We start from the raw sequence: 24,595 nt of genomic DNA, 5'->3' as shown, positions 1-24,595 counted from the left end.
GCTGTGTTCCATGATTGCCTAAGAGAGGACCCATAATGCAATCCTCCATTCTCACCCTTTTCCGGAGCCACATGAATGTTATTGCTTAGGGCTGTTCATGTGTCCTCCACTTTCGAGTTTAGAGCTGTGTTTCATGATTGCCTAAGAGGGGACCCACAAGGCAATCCTCCATTCTCATCCTTTTCCGGAGCCACATGAGTGAATTGCGTTGTCATTCATGTGTCCTCCATTTTCGAGCTTGGAGCTATGTTCCATGATTGCCTAAGAGAGGACCCTCAAGGCAATCCTCATTTCTCACCCTTTTCCGGAGCCACATGAATGTTATTGCTTAGGGCTGTTCATGTGTCCTCCACTTTCGAGTTTGGAGTTGTGTTCCATGATTTCCTAAGAGAGGACCCTCAAGGCAATCCTCCATTCTCATCCTTTTCCAGAGCCACATGAATTAATTGCGTTGTCATTCAAGTTTCTTCCATTTTCGAGTTTGGAGCTGTGTTCCATGATTGCCTAAGAGAGGACCCATAATGCAATCCTCCATTCTCACCCTTTTCCGGAGCCACATGAATGTTATTGCTTAGGGCTGTTCATGTGTCCTCCACTTTCGAGTTTAGAGCTGTGTTCCATGATTGCCTAAAAGAGGACCCTCATGGCAATCCTCCATTCTCATCCTATTCCGGAGCCATATGAATGAATTGCGTTGTCATTCATGTGTCCTCCATTTTCGAGTTTGGAGCTGTGTTCCATTATTGCCTAAGTGAGGATCCTCAAGGCAATCCTTCTTTCTCACCCTTTTCCGGAGCCACATGAATATTATTGCTTAGGGCTGTTCATGTGTTCTCCACTTTTGAGTTTGGAGCTTTGTTCCATGATTGCCTAAGAGAGGACCCTCAAGGCAATCCTCCATTCTCATCCTTTTCCAGAGCCACATGAATGAATTGCGTTGTCATTCATGTGTCCTCCATTTTCGAGTTTGGAGTTGTGTTCCATGATTGCCTAAGAGAGGACCCTCAAGACAATCATCCATTCTCATCCTTTTCCAGAGCCATATGAATGAATTGCATTGTCATTCATGTGTCCTTCATTTTCTAGTTTGGAGCTGTGTTCCAGGATTGCCTAAGAGACGACCCTCAAGGAAATCCTCCATTCTCATCCTGTTCAAGAGCCACATGAATGTTATTGCTTAGGGCTGTTCATGTGCCCTCCACTTTCGAGTTTTGAGCTGTGTTCCATGATTGCCAAAGAGAGGACCCTCAAAGCAATCCTCCATTCCCATCCTTTTCCGGAGCCATATGAATGACTTGGGTTGTCATTCATGTGTCCTCCATTTTCGAGTTTGGAGCTGTGTTCCATGATTGCCTAAGAGGGGACCCTCAAGGCAATCCTCCATTCTCATCCTTTTCCGGAGCCATATGAATGAATTGCGTTGTCATTCATGTGTCCTCCATTTTTGAGTTTGGAACTGTGTTCCATGATTGCCTAAGAGAGGACCCTCAAGGCAATCCTCCATTCTCATCCTTTTCCGGAGCCACATGAATGAATTGCGTTGTCATTCATGTGTCCTCCATTTTCGAGTTTGGAGCTGTGTTTCATGATTGCCTAAGAGAGGACCCTCAAGGTAATCCTCCATTCTCATCCTTTTCCGGAGCCACATGAATGAATTGCGTTGTCATTCATCTGTCCTCCATTTTCGAGTTTGGAACTGTGTTCCATGATTGCCTAAGAGAGGACCCTCAAGGCAATCCTCCATTCTCATCCTTTTCCGGAGCCACATGAATGAATTGCGTTGTCATTCATGTGTCCTCCATTTTCGAGTTTGGAGCTGTGTTCCATGATTGCCTAAGAGAGGACCCTCAAGGCAATCCTCCATTCTCATCCTTTTCCGGAGCCACATGAATGAATTGCGTTGTCATTCATGTGTCCTCCATTTTTGAGTTTGGAGTTGTGTTCCATGATTGCCTAAGAGAGGACCCTCAAGGCAATCCTCCATTCTCATCCTTTTCCGGAGCCACATGAATGAATTGCGTTGTCATTCATGTGTCCTACATTTTCGAGTTTGGAGTTGTGTTCCATGATTGCCTAAGAGAGGACCCTCAAGGCAATCCTCCATTCTCATCCTTTTCCGGAGCCACATGAATGAATTGCGTTGTCATTCATGTTTCCTCCATTTTCGAGTTTGGAGTTGTGTTCCATGATTGCCTAAGAGAGGACCCTCCAGGCAATCCTTCTTTCTCACCCTTTTTCGGAGCCACATGAATGTTATTGCTTAGAGCTGTTCATGTGTTCTCCACTTTTGAGTTTGGAGCTGTGCTTCATGATTGCCTAAGAGAGGACCCTCAAGGCAATCCTCCATTCTCATCCTTTTCTGGAGCCACATGAGTGAATTGCGTTGTCATTCATGTGTCCTCCATTTTTTAGTTTGGAGCTGTGTTTCATGATTGCCTAAGAGAGGACCCTCAAGGCAATCCTCCATTCTCATCCATTTCCGGGAGCCATATGAATGAATTGCGTTGTCATTCATGTGTCCTCCATTTTCGAGTTTGTAGCTGTGTTTCATGATTGCCTAAGAGAGGACCCTCAAGGCAATCCTCCATTCTCATCCTTTTCCGGAGCCATATGAATGAATTGCGTTGTCATTCTTGTGTCGTCCATTTTCTAGTTTGGAGCTGTGTTCCATGATTGCCTAAGAGAGGACCCTCAAGGCAATCCTCCATTCTCATCCTTTTCCGGAGCCACATGAATGAATTGCGTTGTCATTCTTGTGTCCTCCATTTTCGAGTTTGGAGTTGTGTTCCATGATTGCCTAAGAGAGGACCCTCAAGGCAATCCTCCATTCTCATCTTGTTCCGGAGCCACATGAATGTTATTGCTTAGGGCTATTCATGTATCCTCCATTTTCGAGTTTGGAGCTGTGTTCCATGATTGCCTAAGAGAGGACCCTCAAGGCAATCCTCCATTCTCATCCTGTTCCGGAGTCACATGAATGTTATTGCTTAGGACTGTTCTTGTGTCCTCCACTTTCGAGTTTGGAGCTGAGTTTCATGATTGCCTAAGTGCGGACCCTCAAGGCAATCCTCCATACTCTACCTTTGTTCGGAGCACCATGAATGTCATTGCCTAGCGCTGTTCATGTGTCTCCATTATCAAGTGCGAAGCTTCTGGTGACTGGGAAGCACGTTATTCTATTGTTTTCCAGATCGGGTCCTTCGCCAAGTATGTGTATATGTGTATATGTGTATTATGTTCGTTGTTCTTTGTTATTGTTTGTATTTTGTTTTGTGCAGAAGAATAAAAGAAGGAATGGAGACGAGAGTCGTCATCACAGAAAGGGCAGGACGGACGAAATCAGTGTCCTATCTTTGCTTTCCTCTTATCTCCGATGAGAGGTAAGTAAAGAGGGGCAACTGTCATACCCTAATTTCGTCCGGGGATTATTACTTGATGACATGCAATAAATGAAGTCCCGAGACGTCTCAGAAATCCAAAAGGAAGCAGGCTTGCGTAATCCGTGAAATTCCGTAATGTGGCGGAAATCGAAAAGAGGTGTTTTTGCGCAATCCGTGAGTTTCCGTAACTTCTTTGAAAGTAAAAAAGAGTAAATACATGATCCGTAAGGATTCGTAACCTTGCGGAAGGAAAATAGGTATCGTTACGAAATTTGTAAAGTTTCGTAACGTTACGGAAAAAAAATTACAAAAAAAATAGAAAGGGGGGGTGCATTTAGTAAAAATGGGGGTGTAAATAGCAACCAGGCCCACTTGGGCCCTCTAGAAGATTCCTCCAGAAGGCTGGTGCTTCTGGAGGAAGCAACCTTGCTCGCCTGGGCGAGCTGGGCGGCAAGCTTCTCCCCTATTTTGCTATATATAGGGGAAGAAGTGAAGAAGAAAAGGGTTCAGCCCCTTAGGCACTTCTCTGTCTCTCGAAATAGCTGAGGAAAATTAGTTCCGCGAAGAAAATCCAAGCCGAGGCGCTTCCGTAACGTTTCCGTGAGTAATTACGCGAAGATTCTCGACCGTTCTTCAAGATTCATCGTTCGTTCTTCGTTTTCTTTAGTCTTCAACGGGTAAGTACCTCAAACCGAGCTTTTCAATTCATTCTATGTACCCGTGGTGGTCCACATTTTGTTTCATGTATTTTTGTTCTCGTTTTCATTTACTTTTTATACCCCCTTTTGACGTGCTTAAGCCATTTATTTAAGTCATTTCTCGCTTAATCTAAAAATAAAAAATTTCCACCGATCGTTTGAATTGCATCATCCGTTAATTTTGGTTAAAATGAATTCCGACCGTTCGGTCGTGCCGTAACCACGTTGGAAATCAAAAAAGAGGTAAAATAATAATATAATAATCAAAAAATACCTTTTAGTAAAATAAAAGCGAAAGGTCAATCGGACGTTTTCTCTTTGGGATTTCTCATTCTTAATTGAATTGACTAAATAACTAAAGTGAAATTAAGGCTAAAATCAACTCGCCTAGTCAAGCTCGTCCACAAAAATAGGATTTTGAAAGTTTATCATTTCAGTTTCTTACCTAGTAAAATGGATCATTTTTAAGGTCCAACGCCTTAAAACGATCACCTTTCAAGTAAAAAGAATCACTTGATTCACGCATAAGTAAGAACTACGTAGGTCTGATTTCCTCTCCAAAGGAGGGTACGTAGGAGCAAAAGCCCCGCTTTTGTCGACTTCAAAAAATAAAAAGAAATAAAAGTTAAGATAACACAATTCCACAATTCTAAAAAATAGACTGTTGTCTTTCGAGACAAACGTAAGAGGTGCTAATACCTTCCTCAAGCGTAAATACAACTCCCGAACTTAGAATTTTCATTTTGACCGGTTTCCTTCGGTTTTTCCGACGTTTTCCACAAATAAACGTTGGTGGCGACTCCGCGCATCTTTCCTCCTTTGGAAAGCACACCCGTGAGCCTCGCCCTCGCTCGCCCGCGAAGGGCATGTTGCGACACCATCTTGCCCTTATGATTTCTGCTCCTCTTTTTTCTTTGGTACACCAAAACTAGAGGATTTGCTTCTTGGTATCTTGCAACACAACCAAGTAAAAGGGTTAATTAGGAATCTAATAAGTTGTCATGGATTTATTATATAGCAAGAAGAAATAGCCAGTAAGCTAGATAATTTGTATCCACCATGGTACATCCCTAGAATCAATCCAGAATTTTTTTTTAAGAAAAAAACCATCAACCAATATAAACATACCATAGTAATACCACATGATTTAACTACTAAGGAAGTTTTGAAACCCCTTGGGCAGAAATTCAGATCCACAAACAAGTTTAAACTTTAAGAACATAAAAAGGGTGGAGAAATGAGACAACTCTCACACTTCGTGTCTACAAATATTATTCTTGTACAGTACAAAGATGAGTTAATATACAAAGCTTTGTTATCCAACGAAACGAGGTTGGGAAGGAGTGAAGAGTGCAGAAAGAACTAGGGCTTCTTTTTGAGTTTCTGTTGATGGCGAGCTTCATATCAAAATTTGGGTTGCGCCCTTCAAATCGTCTCGCGATAGATCCAACACCAGCCTCGGTGGCTCCGTCTGGTCAACCTCACATGACGGACCGCCTTATCGAATCCATCGTAGGATCTTATGCCTCATCCGCCCCATGAACCTTCATTGTTGCCGTTGTCACGGTCGCATGAGCATCTCATTGCACGTAAGGCCTTGGTTGAAACCACCATTGCGATCATGCAAGCATCTCATCATGTGTAAGTTCCCTTCTTCTTCTTGGGCTAAGAGTTCATGCGCGGCCTCCTTGAGGCTAGGAAAGCTTTGGGGCTCGACCGCGAGAGAGAAAAAGTAGGGTGAGAGAGCTGTGCCACGAGGCACTGAGAGAGCACGCAAAAGGTAAGGGTGAGAGAGTTGTTGTGCTGCAAGAGACTGAGAAGGCAAGCAAAAGGGAAATGAAATTTAAAGGGAAATGACGATTTTTCAAAAACCGTCCTTGAACCTTGCTTTCAAAGACGGTTCTTTAAAATTGTCTTTGAACTCTTGCTTTCAAAGACGGTTCTTATAAAACTGTCCTAAAAAAGTTGAACTTAATTTAAAAAATGCCATCACATATTTTTCTACATCGGTTTTTCAAAAACCGACTTAAATTCAATGACGTTAAAACATGTTTTTTTAGCAGTGATGCAAATGAAAACACCTCAAACTACAATGTTATGTGATCTGATGGTGGTAGTGCAAGCTTTGATTTCATGTCTTCTGATATCAGTATTATTATACCAATGTGAATGAGTTTTTAATTTGTAGTATCATTTTCCATTTTTCTTTCATCCCTTTTATTCCTCCAAGGTTTTAGTTCTCCATAAGGGGATTAGTTTATAGATTTTATAATACCATCATTATTGCTATTATTATTATAAGATTTTGAGTAGTAGAAGTAGTAGTACCGTGATAAGGTAATATGTCTATAAGTTTTTATATGTGGCAAACAAAAATAAAAAAATATATTTTAGAATAGTACAAAAAAAAGAGAATGGGATGGATGTTAATACAAGTCCCATATCTCCTGCTCAGTTATCTTCGGAAACACTATTATATTTTAATATGTCTTATCTTCTGGCAATGGAATGTGTGTGGATATCATAACCATTCACCATCAAAGATTTTACTATGGTATTTGCTTTGTTTTGTAATGCATGCAAGGGAAATCATGGTATATTTGTGTTTATTTTCTTTGTTTTATTGTAGATATTAGTAGTGCTACTAATCAAGTAGAACAAGAGGATGAAACCAAACTTCTATGGAGATATGTTTCAAAATTAAGAAAGACAACTAGTGGTGGAAATTTTGAGTTTAAATGCAACATATGTGAATTCAATGGATCTTACACTAGAGTAAAAGATCACTTGGTTAAAATCTCAACAATAGGAGTTAGAGTTTGTTCAAAGGTGTCTCCTTCAAGACTTGTTGAGTTTAAAAAGTTAGACAATGAAATATCATTGAAAATACAAAAGTCACAGAAAAAAGTGTCACTTTACCTACAGTCTCTAATGAAGGCAAAAAGACAAACATTGGTGCTAATCCAAAAATCAAAGGCCCTTTAGCAACTTCTTTCAATGTGCAAGACAAAGATACTCTTGATTGTGAAATTGCAAGGATGTTTTAGTCTTCGGGTCTACCATTTTATTTGGCAAGGAATCCTTATAATAGGAAGACGTTTTATTATGTTGCCAAGACTTCTAATCTCAATGGTTATGTACCTCCAAGTTACAATAAGCTAAGAACTATCTTGCTTACAAAGGAAAGAAGCCATGTGGAGAACCTCTTGCAACCAATAAAAAATTCATGGACTTATAAAGGAGTGACCATTGCTAGTGATGGGTGGAGTCATCCTCATAGAAGACCTCTTATTAATTTCATGGTTGTCACTGAGAGTGGACCAATGTTTTCCAAGGCATTAAATTGCTCTGGTGAGATAAAAGACAAGGATTTCATTGCTAAACACATGTGAGATGTAATTATGGAGGTTGGGCCATCAAATGTGGTGCAAATTGTGACTGCTAATGCAGTTGTATGTAAGGCAACAAGTTTGCTCATAGAAGCAGACTTTCCTTCCATCTATTGACTCCTTGTGTTGTGCAAACCTTGAACTTTGGTTTGAAAAATATATGTTCACCCAAAAACACCAAAAGAAACAACGATGTTGGTTATATTAAAAACTTTATCATGGGACACTTTATGAGATTATCAATGTTCAGCAACTTCAACTCATTGAAGTTGCTTTTTGTTGCTTCGACAAGATTTTCTTCAACCATAGTAATGCTTAAGAGGTTTAGAAGTTTGAAAAAAGGACTCCAAGAGATGGTTATTAGTGACAAATGGTCTTCTTACAAGGAGGATGATGTTGATAAGGCAAAATTTGTGAAAGAAACTTTGTTGAAAGATATTTGGTGGGACAAGGTTGATTACATACTTACTTTCACTGCTCCTATCTATGATGTTATTAGAAAAACAAATACGAATTTGGCTTCTCTTCACATGGTATATGTAATGTGGGATTATAAGAAATTCCATATACCGACATGAAAGAAGGACAAAAATTGAACATTCACCCTTTTATGACATAGTGCACTCAATATTACTTGACTATTGGACTAAGAGTAGCACACCTCTTCATTGTCTAGTTCATTCTTTAAACCCAAGGTAATACATTATATCCTTAAAGTCTTTTTTTTTTACATTTTCTATTGTAGGTTATATTAATTTATGATTATATTTTTTTTTAATATTGTAGATATTATAGTCTTGAATGGCTAAGTGAAGATTCATATAGACTTCCCCCACATCAAGATGTAGAACTTACTCTTGAAAGAAATAAATGCTTTAAAAGGTTTGCAAATTTTTCTTATGGAAGAAAAGGCTTTGATGATGTTGACTGTCTAAGGGATAAAGGTATACTGGATGCAAAATCTTGGTGGCTAGTTCATGGTGTTCATGCACCAACTCTTCAAAAGATTTCCCTTAAGCTACTTGGACAACCATACTCATACTCTTGTTGTGAAAGAAATTGGAGCACATACTCTTTCATATATTCTTTGAAAAGAAATAAGATGACACCTCAAAAGGTAGAGGATCTAGTATTTGTTCATAGCAATCTTCACCTCCTTTCAAGAAATTTACCCATAATATAACGAAGAGGAAACTAAAATGTGGGATATTGCAGGATATGATTTTTCACTTAAGGACAATGGAATTCTTGAAATTTTCTCTTTATCTCTTGATGAATCGGAGTTAAAAGTTGTACTTTTCAATGATGATGACCAAAAATGAAGGGGAATAACTTAGATAGGTTTAGTATTTTTTTTTTGTGAGACTCTTTATTATGATAGTTTCTCTTAGGTTTTTTGAATTATGGAATATGATGCCTCTTAGTACTTTTTTAAGACTTATTATCAAATGAATATATAAATACTATTGTCATGTTTGATCATATATTTTTTTCATGTTGATCATATTTTATATAAATCATATATGTGTGTGTGTGTGTGTGTGTGTGTGTGTGTCATGTCTCGATGTCTTATGTTTTTTTATTTTAGGCGTGTCCTCATGTCTGTGTCCATGTTGTGTCCCGTGTCTGTGTTCGAGTCCCTGCTTCATAGGTCATGAGTTCCACTACTCTTGAAAAACGAGTCTTTTGCAAATTAGTGTAACTGCATTTTGTTACCATTGCAGCTATTTGAGATTCCTTAATTTTCTTTGCTCTAACTGCCTTGTTACAATAGGACTTATAGTTTGTGACTAGCTCTTTTCTCCTTTATTTTTTTTTTGTTACCATGTTATTGGTAGGAGTATCCACTAGCTTTGTCTATAACTAATCTCCATCGGGAAACTTGGCTTGCCACCTTTGGTGGGTTCTCCCCTCCTAACGACATTTTTTTCTATCTACAAGGCTAGAACTCGAGACCTTACTTAAAGGGGTCAAGTTTAGTACCACATGAACCAACAACTTGTTGGTCTTTTGTCCTTCAATTTTGATCATTAACTTCGAAGAGCTTGTCACAAACTTACCTTATTCTCTAATGATTCTTAAGTCATGTATAACTTTTTATATCTACCCTTTGACTTAAACTACCTATAAAATATGTGTTTAGTCATATGTAGCTTATGATATCTACACTTTGACATTGAACTCATGATTATCCTTCTACTTGTAGTTTCTTGCTTCTGAAGATGGACAAACTTCAAACATAGGAAGCCTTCAAGGTAGGATTGTGCTTCACATCCTTCTCCATGCTTCTTGATTATAGAAAATCCACTAATAATAGCTTTGGCCGAAGTGCAGATAAAATACTTAGTGAACTAGTACATCAAGAAGGCAACATGCTTGGCAAGATTGAGAGGTATGAGGCCAAGTTTGGACAATCGATGGAAATCTTGCTAATTGATAGTCTTTGACGTTGATTGGAAGAGGAACTTTTGTGGAATGGAGGTAATTATCAAGAAAATTTTTGCCTTCAGTAATTGAGAAGGTAGAAGGGAAAAACACATATTCCCCAACAAATTTGAGGATAAGGTCAAGAGAAACATTATCATTAGCAAATTGATTAAGTGATTCAGCTTATTGCTTTGAGTCAAGGGCATCAACATCATCATGAAAGTCTATGACAACATTTGGGTTAGCCACATGGTAAATAATGTTGTAAAAGGCTGGAATGGAAAAATTGGGAGTAAAGAAGTTAAAAAAAGGAAGATGGTGAGGGATGAAGAATTGAAATAGTAATTGGTCCTTTGATAAAGGTCGATGTAACTAATATGATAAAACTATTGAGGTTTCTAAGGAATTGAAGAAGAGGCATTTGAAAAGGGGATAATCCGAAATAAAAAAGGCGAAACAAATAACTTATTGATTGAGGTGATAATTTTGAAATTCAAAATTTATTAAGCTATTTGATATTATAATTTATTAAATGATGTGATCAATAAACATCTTAGCAACTTCATAACCAAGCAGTTGATAGATGTTAAGGGGTCTTTGTTGGTAGCTAAAGTTTGATTTTTCAGTAACATTGGTGAAGGCCCAGTAAGGCCCAAAGAAAGGGAGTGTTGAGTTGACCACCTAGGCCAAAAAAGATTATAAAGCCCATATTGTTATTTAGATGGCATTAATAATTATATAAATAAATTGATTTACTTGAAGAGGTTGTTGAATGAATAAGGAAGCTTGAAGATCATGAGACAAAACTGCAACATCATGGATTCAATAGTTATAGGCAATTGTTATTGATAGGATCTCTATAAATACTTGATGAATAACAATTGCACGAGAACTTTCAACTTGAAATTCTAATCAATTTATCTTATCTTTGCCTTTGGTCATGTCGGGTATCCATTGCCTCCAAGTGCACTCATCCTTGAGATGGAGCATCGTCTCCTTGTTGCCATCTGATCCTAAATATAAAAAGTAAGGGGAGAGTCTTCTTGCTTCGTCAGCCAAAAACATAAAGACTTAAACAAGATGCACATACAATTTATCAACCATGACAATGGGGTTATCTACTGGAGCTGACTCACATCGTAAAGTGTTTTTTTCCATCTCAACATATATTTCTTACTGGCCAGCTGCCACTGGAACTCCCACAACTCGGTGGTCTTACACATTTTGGTTTTGGATGACTATTAGGAGTATACCTTTTACCATGGTACAATGGCAGACTCTCACCAACTGAAAATTGCCGGTACTCAGTTAGGTTTGCCAAGCTAGCTAAGTGACATCAGTCACAACTCAACACCTCACCCCTTAGGACAATTATGTCTTACTATCATTTCCAGGTAACAATCGTGGTCATCCAACAACTTTAAGGACTGTCTCCCAATGAACCTCCATACTCAAAGTGTTCTTTCTTTGTTGTAGTGGGATCCTACTTCACACGGTACCGAACATTGACAAATGGTGAATAGATTCTGACATCCAATCCTGGCTCAAACAACATAGATATACTTCAACAAGTGAGGAATCTGTCCCCCCCCCCCCCCCCCATACCTCATGGTGTGAAAATCGGAAATCAATCGCCACCTTGTGAGTTTTGATGACTTTCCAACACAACGCCTCCATTCGACTCTCTACAACTCACATTTCGGCATTCCACCGCGTAATAGTATTCACTTGCTCGTTTCTCAAGCGCCTTTTTCTCACTAGAATAGAATACTTGTCACACTAATATTCATGGCGTGCCCTTGTGAACTTTCACACAGCAATGCATGTCTTTTGAGACATACAAAACCTACAAGAACATGGTTCTAGTTAACACTAGGACTTTGCCCGAATCCTTGTAACTAACACATAACAAAATCTACAAAATAATGTAGTTACATACTATGGTTGTAAATCAACTGTATCACACACAATAATCACATGCATTTCAGTTCTTGAGGTCACACCCCCAGTCTCCAAATAAACTAGCACACACAATAATAATAATTGTTTGGGATTCACATGTCCCTGGTCTTCCAAACAATTCAAGACAATGGAAAAATACTTATATCAACAAATAATTAAAGCAAATCAAACTTAGCAAAAAATAAGCAATTTATCTCAAGCAAAGCACAAGGCACAAAACACTAAGCCCTAGAAAATAGAACAAATTCAAGGCATAATGAAATTTAGCTAAATATTTTTGTCAAATAAACTTTTTACATAGCCTTGAAGATAATTTTCTCAACTTTAAAACATGGTAATCCAATTTATTAGAAAAAAAACTACAAAAAACCATAAAAATTCCACAATGCAGCAAGACAGAGAAGTTATCAATTTTGACATAATTCAAAGATGTGTAATTTCTTCCATCTTCCCAAAATCAATTTGAGTGATACTTTTTACAATTTGAAGCTTACAAAAATATCTTTTCAATAAGGTAAAAATTTTCCAAAATTTGTTCTCTACCATTGCCAGTAAATTTTTACTCCAATCCTTTTTCCCAGACTTCCAAAATATTCCTTCTAGCAACCATTATGCTTTGTCTTGCCTTTTAAAATTTGAAGGTAACCTCTATAATTTTTCTAATATACATGGTTAAAAAGGAATTTTATCTGTAGTTTAAGAAAATGTAAACTCCTAATTAAGATGCACACTGCAAAGGATCAAAATCAAAGAAAATCACATTGCCAGACCCAAATTACAGAACAAGGCAATCACCTTGCATGTCACAGATGGGCCTTAATATTAAGTCATCTCACAAGGGCTCTAAGAAAGAAGTTGTTGAAAATGTTGTCTAGTTTTGGTCAATACCAATTTCACAAAAACTGAATGGGTAGATATTTAGAAACGTTCAAAACATTGAGACTGGTCAAGAAAACCCAAATTTCAAGCCAATCTCACCACCATTATTATGACACCCTCTACCCCGACATATATATAAATAAATAAAATATATAAAAATATCGGTAAACAAATTCACGTGGGTAAAAGATTCACATTCACTTTACTATTATCAATTAAAACTTATTAAAACATATTCGGCTCAAAATAAGGCCATCAAAATTTACAAAAATATTTTGTTAAATTAGTGAGGTAAAATAAAATAGACTAACATCATGCAATTAATATAAAAACTTATGCCCCAATCTCACATCCTATTAGAGCATCATGTCTTGACGTTCTTCAGCATAAGGTTCCTTAGAGCATTTCACTTAGTCATCTGCTCCCCCGAACACAAAGTTTAAGATCATCACAGTATCCAAACACAAATAGCACACTGGGAGTGAATTATCACATTCCTAACTAATAGAGAAGCAAGACAACTAGATATACATATCATATAAACAAAATAAAACTTACTTAAACATAACTCACGTAATTCCACCACTTTGTCATCCAAAATTCACTTTTCAATCATCAATCACATTACACAAGAATCACACACTTCGATCAAGACACAATAACACATCGATTTCATAATAAACAATTAGCAAGCATATGCAACAGTTAAGCTAAGACTCAAGCCTATATGCAATGTGGTACCATGTCAGTGAAAAACCACCCTGGGGCGCTTAGGAGTACATAACAAGACACACCACACAATGGGTATGTTAGGTCACTCTCACTAAGTAAAATCATTGGGAAACCAATCAGGGTCATGCTGTTTTGCAAGAATGCTCCAACCATGTGGGATTGACATAGGCTTAAAGGAGCACTCAAACCGGGTGACCCCCAAGGCCTACACTCTGAAGAGTCCGTCGGGTCTCTCCCTCCTAATTCAAGTTCAACCCCTAAAATAATTTTTTGCATGCAGACACTGCTCATGAATTATACAATACTCATGACCTCACACTTGTGTTTTAAACATGTTTAGTACAATTGCGCTACAATTTAACATTGGTTCCTAAATTGGAAACCTACATTTTCTCTTTAACACTACGCATCAACACTTCTCAAGATAACACTGATCGGGTTATTGTACAATTCATAGCTTACAACACAAGTAATGTTACATCAAGTGTTAACCACACATTTATTCACAGCCAAAACTCATTCACAATTTCACATCTCATAGTCTCACAATCCACCATCACATGTTTACACGTATCTCACAAATTTACACATGTTCAACTTTGCACTTATACTCAATCTCAATAACAATACTATAATCTCAAAGCAATATGTTATTCCACAATTCATCACATATTCCATTTATAAACACGTTTAACACATTGCGCTACAATTTAACACTGGTTCCTAAATAGGAAACCTACACTTTCTCTTTAACATTGCGCATCAACACTTTTCTCAATATCAACACTAGTCAGATTATTGTATAATTCACAGCTCACAACTCAATACACATGTACTTCAAATCTAACCATAATATTCTCAAACTCCAACACTTGAATAATTTTTGGAATCACACTATAACAACACTACAATATTATTTACATAAAATATTAATATAAATAAATATATAGCTAAATTTATATCTATAAAACCAGCAACATACATCATATTGGATCATGAATTTTAAAGTAAGCTTTCAATGTACCAATTCTAAATAATTATATGAACAATTTCCTGTATATATAAGTATACATGAATTCATATATATTATCTAAGAATACAACACACAGTCTACTAGAAATCTTTGGACAATTTCAATTATAATATTAATTTTAAACTATAAAAAAAACCTAAAAAGCATGAAAAGGAGAAAATACAAAATCAATATCTCACTCCCTCTTATGCTAAATCTCTACTTACTTAATTTCATCAATTCATGCTATTAGACAAAGGTTCAATTTATAGGGTTCACACTCAACACAAGAACGCATCAATTTCATAGCAATTTCTCATTGGGACATCAATTGGTTCATCTAACGTATATAATTCACACTTATAATTATAAGGATAGAATAAAAAATTGCGAAAACACTCTAAACCGAATTCCAATTGATACTCTAAGGATCCCTACACATGTTCTCACTAATTCCCAATTGTGAATAACTCATTCCTTACCTCGATGTAGTCACTCAAGTGTTCTCTATTATCAATTGTGACATTTCTGGTGCTCTCTAGAGTTCCTCCTTTGGTTGCTCTGTTAAGGTTCCTAAATGTTAGAGAGAAAGAGAAGGGATTAAAGCCTCCACTCCATGATCCTACGTGCAATGCATCTTTCTCCATCTACAGACATTATTTTTCAAACCCCAACGGTGAAGACGTGTGGAAATGAATCTCTAACCTCATATCAAAATTTTACGACAATTCAACGGTCAACGAATCCGGTATCATAGTTTTACCAAGACAGATTTTGGGTTTCTGCAGGAAAAGAAAAGGCTATGATGTGAAGTGTATTTCTCTCAGATTCGACTGGCTTTCGAAATTCCTAACGGTGAAAAGTCTCGGAATTGAGTTTCTAACAGGGTATCTAAATTTCACGACCATCTATCAGTGAATGAGTCCGAGATCGTCATTTTTCTGATACAGGTTTGGTGGTCGTCAGGAAAAGAGAGGGTTTTGGGAGAAAGAGAAGGAAAAACGAAATTGAGAGGAAAAGAAGGTTGAGAAGCTATCGTCAGTCTAACCTAACATTTGGTTATTTATATCTAGGGTACTCACAACCTATTATTTTCTCTATTTATTTATTTTTATTATTTTATAAAAATAAACTCTATTTTATTCACTATCAAATGAATAAATAAAATATCCTTTTTATTTTTTTTCAAACCATTATTTTAATTAATAAAACTATTTCTTCTTATTTATTTAATTATAAAAAATTCATCATTTTTCTAAAACTCTATTTATTTACAAATAACAATTCTTTTTAAATTAGTTTACGAAAAATGGGATGTTACAGTTATGACTCAAAATTTCAAATTCAATCATTATATAAAAACAAATTTGGAAAACATTAGGTAGAATCTCCTTTTTATTTTGAGCTCTCTCAAATAAAATAAAAAAAGCAAAATGAAGAAGCAAAATAGTGCATGCAATCAATTTCAAGATTGATTCAAAACCAAAAACAATTTTCTCTGCAAACCCTTTTTTCTCGTCAGATCAAATTTTGTAAAAACAAAAAAAAAAGTAAACAGAGGTTCATTACAACCATGGTTACCTCCTCCCAAAGGTAACCATGGGGTTGAGTTCACACTAAGAACTCCCCCTTACCAATGGTAGGTTGCAAGAAATGAAGGAGAGGAAGATGAGAGAATTGACAAGTGATCTTGGTCTTTTAGCACTTCGGCACCAATAATGCAATTGAAGTTGAGTTTTCTTTCTAAGTGTAGTGAAGGTGAAAGTTGAGAGAGAATTTTAATAGTGTTCCAAAAGTCAACAAAGGAAATTGAATTGTGATGTTGCATTTGTTGGTGGGGCTGGCTATGTGAAGAAAGGAAGAGGGAGGTTAGTGGATTCTACATGTCCACTTGTGGGCATGTGGAGTGACTTGTGTCCAAAGAGGTGTCAACAAGCAAGGGTTTAATTGCGTAGTGTAATTTTACACTGCGTAACTATACCACGATGCAATTAAATTTTATAAAACTTAATCACAAAAATTAAAATCTACTCCAATTGATAAATTATAATTTTATCTGTAAAAATTTATTTAAATGTAAAATTTTCCAAGGACTAAATTACTAGAGAAACTTAGAACTAAAGTAATTCCATTCAACTACTAAACAAAAGAATTTAATCCCACATAGAAACCATATATTTAAAATAGCATTGCACACCAATTAACTGTAAAAGAATCACTGATAAACATCAAATCTACCGTATTTTCATATTCAATTTGAGATGTTTATTTGATACTTTAGTATACTTTAGGCCTTTTTTTAAATCAAATTTGTTATGTTTTCAATTTTTAATATATTTTAGATAGGGATTATGATTTTTGAAGTTTTTAATGTGATTTTGAGTTTTTACAGAGAAATAGGGCAATTTTACAAGGTAGCGTTACTCAAGCGAGGTATAGGCCACTCAAGCCAGCTCAAACAGAGGAGAAGATGAAATTTTTCAGAAGATGTCTCGCTTAAATGAGGAGTGAGCCGAACAGTGTGTCCATAAACTAAATTAATTCAAAACAAAGATAATTATGGAGATATAGCTCAAAGATAAATGAAGAAAATCACTTGGAAGATAATTGCAACAATTAAATAGATTATAGAGATATTTTTCATGTTTAGATTATATTATTTTGTAAATTAAGGAGATTATTTGTCTCTATTAAACACATCTATGATTTTATAAATATATAGGCATAGGCAGCAACAAAAAACACCTGTACACACCACCCTTCACTGAAAAATCCTCTTCTCTTCTCTCTTCTTGTATTTCATGAGTGGCTAATTTCTTTCTTGGCTAGGAGAGACAAGGATTGAACCTTATTTGTTGTAACTTTCTCACATTAATATATTGTTTGAGTTCATTATTCGCCTTCTATACTTAATGTTTTATGAGCCTACACACCTCATAGATGATTCCAAGAATTGCCGTGCACTTTGGCGAGTCTCTTTGAAACCCGAACTGAGTTGGATACTTAATTGAGGTTATCTCGAGGGATAGAATAATCTTGGTTAAGTCTCACAAATTCCCAAACGATAATGTTGATTGCTTGTGTTGGTTTGCCAAGGGATTGAGAATCAAGGCAAGTGATTTAGGGTCTATCACCTAAGGGATTAGGGATAAAATATATTAGTGAATTAGGGATGAATGATATAACAACGTACACGTGTGAGGAATTGCAGCAAATAGATGGATTCTGAGTACAATCTTATCACAACATTATTGTTTCCATCTACAATTATTATCGTGTCAACAAGTAACTTCTTACTTTTTCTTTTAATTTTTGTTATTAAATTTTCAACACATTAATCTCTGTAGAAAAATATATCTTTTATTTTATATTTTGATTAGTTTTAGTTTTAGGTAGTTTAAAATATAAAAACACAAAAACATCTTTATCCGAAAGGTTTTAATTTGAATATTCATCCTTGCACTATTCCCTTGGGAGACAACTTGAGCTTCGGTCTAGTACTACAATTGGGATTCGGTTACACTTGGCCAAGGTAAATCCTAACGTAATTAAAACGTTAACAATCACTCATAGAAAATTACTTTAAATAAATAAATATCTATACCTAACTGAGTTGTAATTTTTAGGGTGTTACAAATGAGGTCCCACCAACTAAAAGACTTCATTGTGATACCATAGTTATCTAATTTGTCAATACAGGAGTTACCTTGTAACAGCCATAACTTTAATAAGTAAATAAGAAAATAATAAATTAATAAATTAATAAATAAATAAATAAGTAAAAATAAAATAAAAATTATTAGGTCATAAATTCCCACTATATAAGCCAAATGTTAACCTAGAGCAGCTTTTTGGAAAACACATTTTGTTCCTTTCTTCTTTTCTGACGCACAAGAACCCTAACAGAGCAACCAGAGGAGGAGCTCTAGAGAGCACCAGAGACGCCACCATTGCTAATAGAGAATATTTAAGCGACTACATCGAGGTAAGGGATGAGTTACTCACGCTTGGGGATTAGAGTGAATATGTGTAGGGATAAGAGCCTTAGATATTTGTTTGATCAAAAAGAGCTTAACATGAGGCAGAGGAGATGGTTAGAGTTCCTTAAGGATTACGATTTTGAGCTTAGCTATCATCCAGGTAAAGCCAATGTAGTAGCTGATGCCTTAAGTAGAAAATCCATTCAAATGTCTGCTTTGATGGTTAGAGAGTTGGATCTCTTAGAGCAGTTTAGAGACATGAGCTTGGCATGTGATATCACCTCTAGTAGCATTAAGTTGGGTATGTTGAGAGTCATCAACGAACTCTTGAGCGAGATTCGTGAGGGTCAGAAGTCTGACTCATTCTTGTCAACTCAGTTAGAGATCATAGTCGCAGGGAGAGAGAGTAGTTTTAGAGTGGGAACTGATGGAGTCTTGAGGTTTCAGGATAGGGTGTGTGTTCCTAGTGTACCCAAACTTAGGAGAACGATCTTGGAAGAGGGCCATAAAAGTAGTCTGAGTATCCACCCGGGAGCGACTAAGATGTACCAGGACCTTAGGCAGATGTTTTGGTGGCCGAGTATGAAGAAAGAAGTTTATGAGTTTGTCCTTGCATGCCTAGTGTGTCAGAAAGCTAAGATAGAACACCAAAAGCCTTCAGGGAAGTTGCAACCTTTAGAGATACCTGAGTGGAAGTGGGATAACATTTCCATGGATTTCGTGGTGGGGTTACCTAGAACCCCCAAAGGTTTAGATTCCATTTGGGTTATTGTAGACAGGTTGACCAAATCTGCTCACTTCATCCCAATAAACATCAGATATTCTTTAGAGAGGTTGACTAGCTTGTACGTCAGTGAGATAGTTAGACTACACGATGTTCCTTCTAGCATAGTCTCTGATAGAGATCCCAGATTTACCTCTAGATTTTGGGAGAGTCTTCATAAAGCCTTGGGGACCAAGCTTAGGTTGAGTTCTGCTTACCACCCACAGACTGATGGTCAAACCGAGCGCACCATCCAATCCTTAGAGGACCTCTTGAGAGCCTGTGTGTTAGAGCAGAGGGGTAGTTGGGATAGTTTCTTACCCTTGATAGAGTTTACATACAACAATAGTTTTCACTCTAGTATAGGTATGGCGCCTTACGAGGCATTGTATGGTAGAAGATGTAGGACACCTTTATGTTGGGTAGATTCCAGTGAGAGCATTGCCTTAGGACCTGAGGTAGTTCAGCAGACCACAGAAAAGGTCAAGTTGATCCAAGAAAAGATGAGAGCAGCCCAAAGTAGGCAGAAGAGCTACTATGATAAGAGAAGAAAGGATCTTGAATTTGTTGTAGGTGATCATGTATTTCTGAGAGTCACTCCGTGGACTGGGGTTGGTAGGGCGTTGAAGTCCCGTAAGCTCACACCTAGATTCATTGGTCCCTTTGAAATCCTAAAGCGTGTCGACCCAGTTGCGTATCAGGTGGCTTTGCCACCATCTCTCTCAAATCTCCACAGTGTCTTCCATATCTCTCAGCTCAGAAAATATGTCCATGATCTATCGCACGTGATCGAATTAGACAATGTCCAAGTGAAAGAGAACTTGACATATGAAACACACCCACTCAGGATCGACGATCGTATGGTTAAGCAGCTAAGGGGGAAAGAGATTCCCTTGGTCAAAGTAGTATGGGGAAGTGCTTCGGGCAAGGATGCCACCTGGGAACTAGAGGGTCAGATGCGTGATGCATATCCTACCTTATTCGATACCGGTAAGTTTCGGGGGCGAAACTTTTTTTTAGGGGGGTGGAATTGTAACAGCCGTAACTTTAATAAGTAAATAAGAAAATAATAAATTAATAAATAAATAAATAAGTAAAAATAAAATAAAAATTATTAGGTCATAAATTCCCACTATATAAGCCAAATGTTAACCTAGAGCAGCTTTTTGGAAAACACATTTTGTTCCTTTCTTCTTTTCTGACGCACAAGAACCCTAACAGAGCAACCAGAGAAGGAGCTCTAGAGAGCACCAGAGACGCCACCATTGCTAATAGAGAATATTTAAGCGTCTACATCGAGGTAAGGGATGAGTTACTCACGCTTGGGGATTAGAGTGAATATGTGTAGGGATCCCTAGATGATCAATTTTTGGGTTATTTTGGGGTGTTTATGAATTTAATTATGTTTTCATGTTTAATCGCGGATTGAGTGTGTTTGATGAACCAATTGGTGTTCTGTTGTGAGTTTGTTGTAGAATTGATGTGTTCCTGTGTTAGGTGCGTACCTTAGAAATTGGAATTCTTTATAATTAGCATAAAAATTGTGTGGTGGTGATTTTTTTTATACCAGATATGTTGGCCTTTCAATCTTGTTCTTTTTATTTTTTTTTATTTTTTTTCACACCGCAGTGTATACGTGTACATATATATTGATACTGTTCTTTTGTTTACAAACTTTATATTTTATTTCATGTGGGTGATTTCTCGTCATGAAATTCATATGTGTAGGGATTGTCATGAAATTCATATGTGTAGGGATTGTTGGATAATTGAACTGGCTAAAATCATTTAAACAAATTAACTAAAGTTGTATTCACATTGTAATTAGGCATTTTCTTGATGTTGATAACTTAGTTGAAATATATTTAGAATATAGGTATACATGTTGTTCATAGAAATCAATAAGAGTATATATTTTATTGTTATATATAATTTGTATTTACTTAATAATATATTTGATATTATTGTGATTATTTTATATTAATATATATTTAATACTTTTTATATGTTTTATATATATATATATATATATATATATATATATATATATATATATATATATATATATATATATATATATATTTTATGTGTATTTTATAGTTATTTGTTTATAAGCCTTGAAGTTAAATATTGTATGTTATTATTGTTATGATATATTGTTATTTAATTGTTGAGTATATTTTGGAATTAGTTAAAGTGTGAAATGTTAAACTCTGGACATGAAATATGGTTGTGAATGAGTGTGTGATTGATATTTGTAGTGATATTACTTGTCATGTGAGTTAGGAGTTATATAGTAACCCGACCAGTGTTTACCTTGAGAGAACTTTTATGCGCAATGTTAAAGGAAATTGTAGGATTCCTAGTTAGGATCCTGAAGGGTTAAACTATAGCGCAATGTGTTAAATATGTTTGAAATATAAGTGTGAGGTCGTGGGTATTATATAACTCATAAACAGTGTCTGCGTGCAAAAAAAGAAAATATTTTAGGGGTTGGACCTGAATCAGGAAGGTGAGGCCCAAACGGATTCTTCGGAATCTAGGCCTTGGGGGTAAAGATACTCGGTTTGAGTGCTCCTTTAAGCCCATGTTGATCCCATGTGGTTGGGGCATTCTCGCAAAACAGAGTAACCCTGACTGGTCACCATATGATGTTACTTAGTGAGAGTGACCGAGTATACCCATTGTGTGGTGTGCTTTGTCATGTACTCCTAAGCGCCCCAGTGTTGTTTTTCACTGACATGGTACCACATTGCATATAGGCTTAAGTCTTAGCATAATTGTTGCATAACGCTTGTGTTTGAATTTCATTGAGTTAACAATTGTGGTTGATGTTATTTTATGGAGGGTATAAACTTGAATGGGTGTGAATAATGTGTGCGATTTTGTGTAGTAATGTTATTTATATACATTCAGCTTTAAGTATTATATGTTTCACATGCTCTAATGTTTTATTATATACAAATGTGATAACTCACTCCCGGTGTGTGTTTGTGTTTGGGCTGATTGCCACTTTGTTTCAGGTGAGGCTTCATATGATGAGTCACATGCTAGAGATGGAGAGACTTAGTCTGTGATAGGGATATGCTCTGATAAGTGTGACATTAGGGCATAGGATTTTACTTCGCATATTATGATTTTCACATGTTATGATTGACTGAATGATATAATTGCGTTATACTTTTCTACTTTAGTTTCTTTCTATTATTTATTTAGAGTGAACGACCTTGTTTTGAGCCGGGATATTCTTACCTTTTATTAAAAAATACATTCTATTATGTTTTCACTAAGTGGATGTGAACCTTTATCATTTTGAATTGATTTAAATTAAATGTGTTTAAAAAGAAAAATTATTAATTAATTTTGCATGTTTTTTTCTCCTTCTTTTATTATTATGTGTTTATAATCTTTTAATTAAATTTTGTATGATTTATTTAATTAGTTAGTTATAATTGTAAAGGTAGAGGGTGTCACATACCTTCCCTGCAAATATGAGAAACCTGAAAATGCATACAAGTGGTAAAAAAAAGGAAATAGAACCAACGATTCTTGAGCTTCTAGGGGACAAGAGTAAGTTTGGTAAGGATTGAATAACTAATGTTGAGTTTGTTTCAAGCCAAAATCTAATCCAACCTTTTTGCCAAGCAGTTTCAATGGCCAAAGTAGCTCCCCACAATTTAACAATGTAAGCATTTCTAGTACCATTATTAAAACATAAACTTCCAAAAGCTTTCCCCCGATGATCTCTAAAAATGCCTCCACAAGCCTCGGGACCACGATGCCTTTGGGAGGCTCCATCAGAATTCCCTTTTATCCAACTATAAAGAGGTGGGTACCATGGGATTTGATGGATTAAAGGCACTATGGGAGGGTGGAAAATAATATAATTTTTTAAGAATGACAAAGTCATCAATTAAGGTTTCATAGTACCTTTTGTTGTACTCCAAGTAAAAGAGATAGCAACTAAGGTGAGAGGGATGATGCCCATGGGAACGATCTTTTTGTTTTGAAATCTAGCTTGATTTTTGACATGCCATATTCCTCAAATAACATTTTCTATCCAAGCTAAAACAACATCAAGAAGTTTTTTGCTAGAGAAAAGATCACAAGTAGCAAAACAGGATGTGAAAAAGCCAAGGTTGAAACTGCAGTGTAGATTGCTAGCCAACCACCTCCACAAAAAAATTAGCAAAAGAGCAATCTAGAAAAAGATTGATGATAAGCGCATTTAGGAGAGGAGAAGAAAATGTTGCATTGAGACACTAAGGGGAAACCACAAGAAACAAGGACATCATCCGTAGGCATACTCTTAAGTAGCAACCTCTAATGGAGAAAATATTTAGAAGAGGGGATGGTTGAGCTCCAAATTTTGCTTCCCCAAGGCACTAAAGGAAGTGGAATCCATGAAAATTCAAAATTAGTCTTGAAAGAAAGATCTTCACTATCCAAACTATTCCAAATCAAAATCATCATGTCTAGGAATATTTGGAATGATCAAAGAAGATATCTCAGGTACTAGATTAGGAATAACTGTTGGATTAGTCGAGAATCTAGAAAGGGGGTTGAATAGATTGTTTTCAAAACTTTTACCTAATCATTGTTTAGATTCAATTAAAATCAATCCCCTTATGAAATAAAGGGTCTCTCAAAAGTCTTGTAAAAAATATTAACAACACAATAAACTAATGAATTCAAAAACCTTAGAAAACAAAGTTTAATGGCCCACACATATCAATTCCAATATCAATATTGATTCACAAATCAAAGGGTTAGGGAAAGAAAGAATCACACACTGAATTTATACTGGTTCAGTCCTCAAGAAGACCTACATCTAGTTGTTCTAAGATCTATTAGGACATTCGACTATTAGAAAACCAAAGGACAAACACTATACACAAGCAATTCTCTAACAATCTACTTTTCCCTTGAACCCTACAAGAGAATTTTCAAAAGCTTGTTGAACCCTATAACAAGAAATTCCAAGAGTTGAAACCCTATCAACTCAAAACCCTTTGGTAACCCTAACCAAGATTAAAACCTACAAAGAAATCAGAATTGGATAGAATACACCTTTAGTATGCAGATTACAACTTCTTCAAGCTTTATCAATTATCAAACCATGATGCAGATTGCAAGATCTTTTCTATGTTGATAATCATCATCACTCTTGGAAAATCCTCATGATATCTTCCTCTCAATAAGTCACGAAATTGGAAAACATTTTGGAAGCTTAGAGACTCGTTGCAAAGAAAGCTATTTATAAAGAATCTACTATATAACATATAATCGATTACGACCATTTTATAATTAGTTAAATTCCTAAAAGTAGACATGGATTTCTATCTAAGATCAATGTAATCGATTACATATACC

The sequence above is a fragment of the Glycine max genome, chromosome 4 (assembly GCF_000004515.6).
Source record: "Glycine max cultivar Williams 82 chromosome 4, Glycine_max_v4.0, whole genome shotgun sequence".
NCBI classification, from domain to species: Eukaryota; Viridiplantae; Streptophyta; class Magnoliopsida; order Fabales; family Fabaceae; genus Glycine; species Glycine max.
This window is presented reverse-complemented; position numbering follows the sequence as displayed.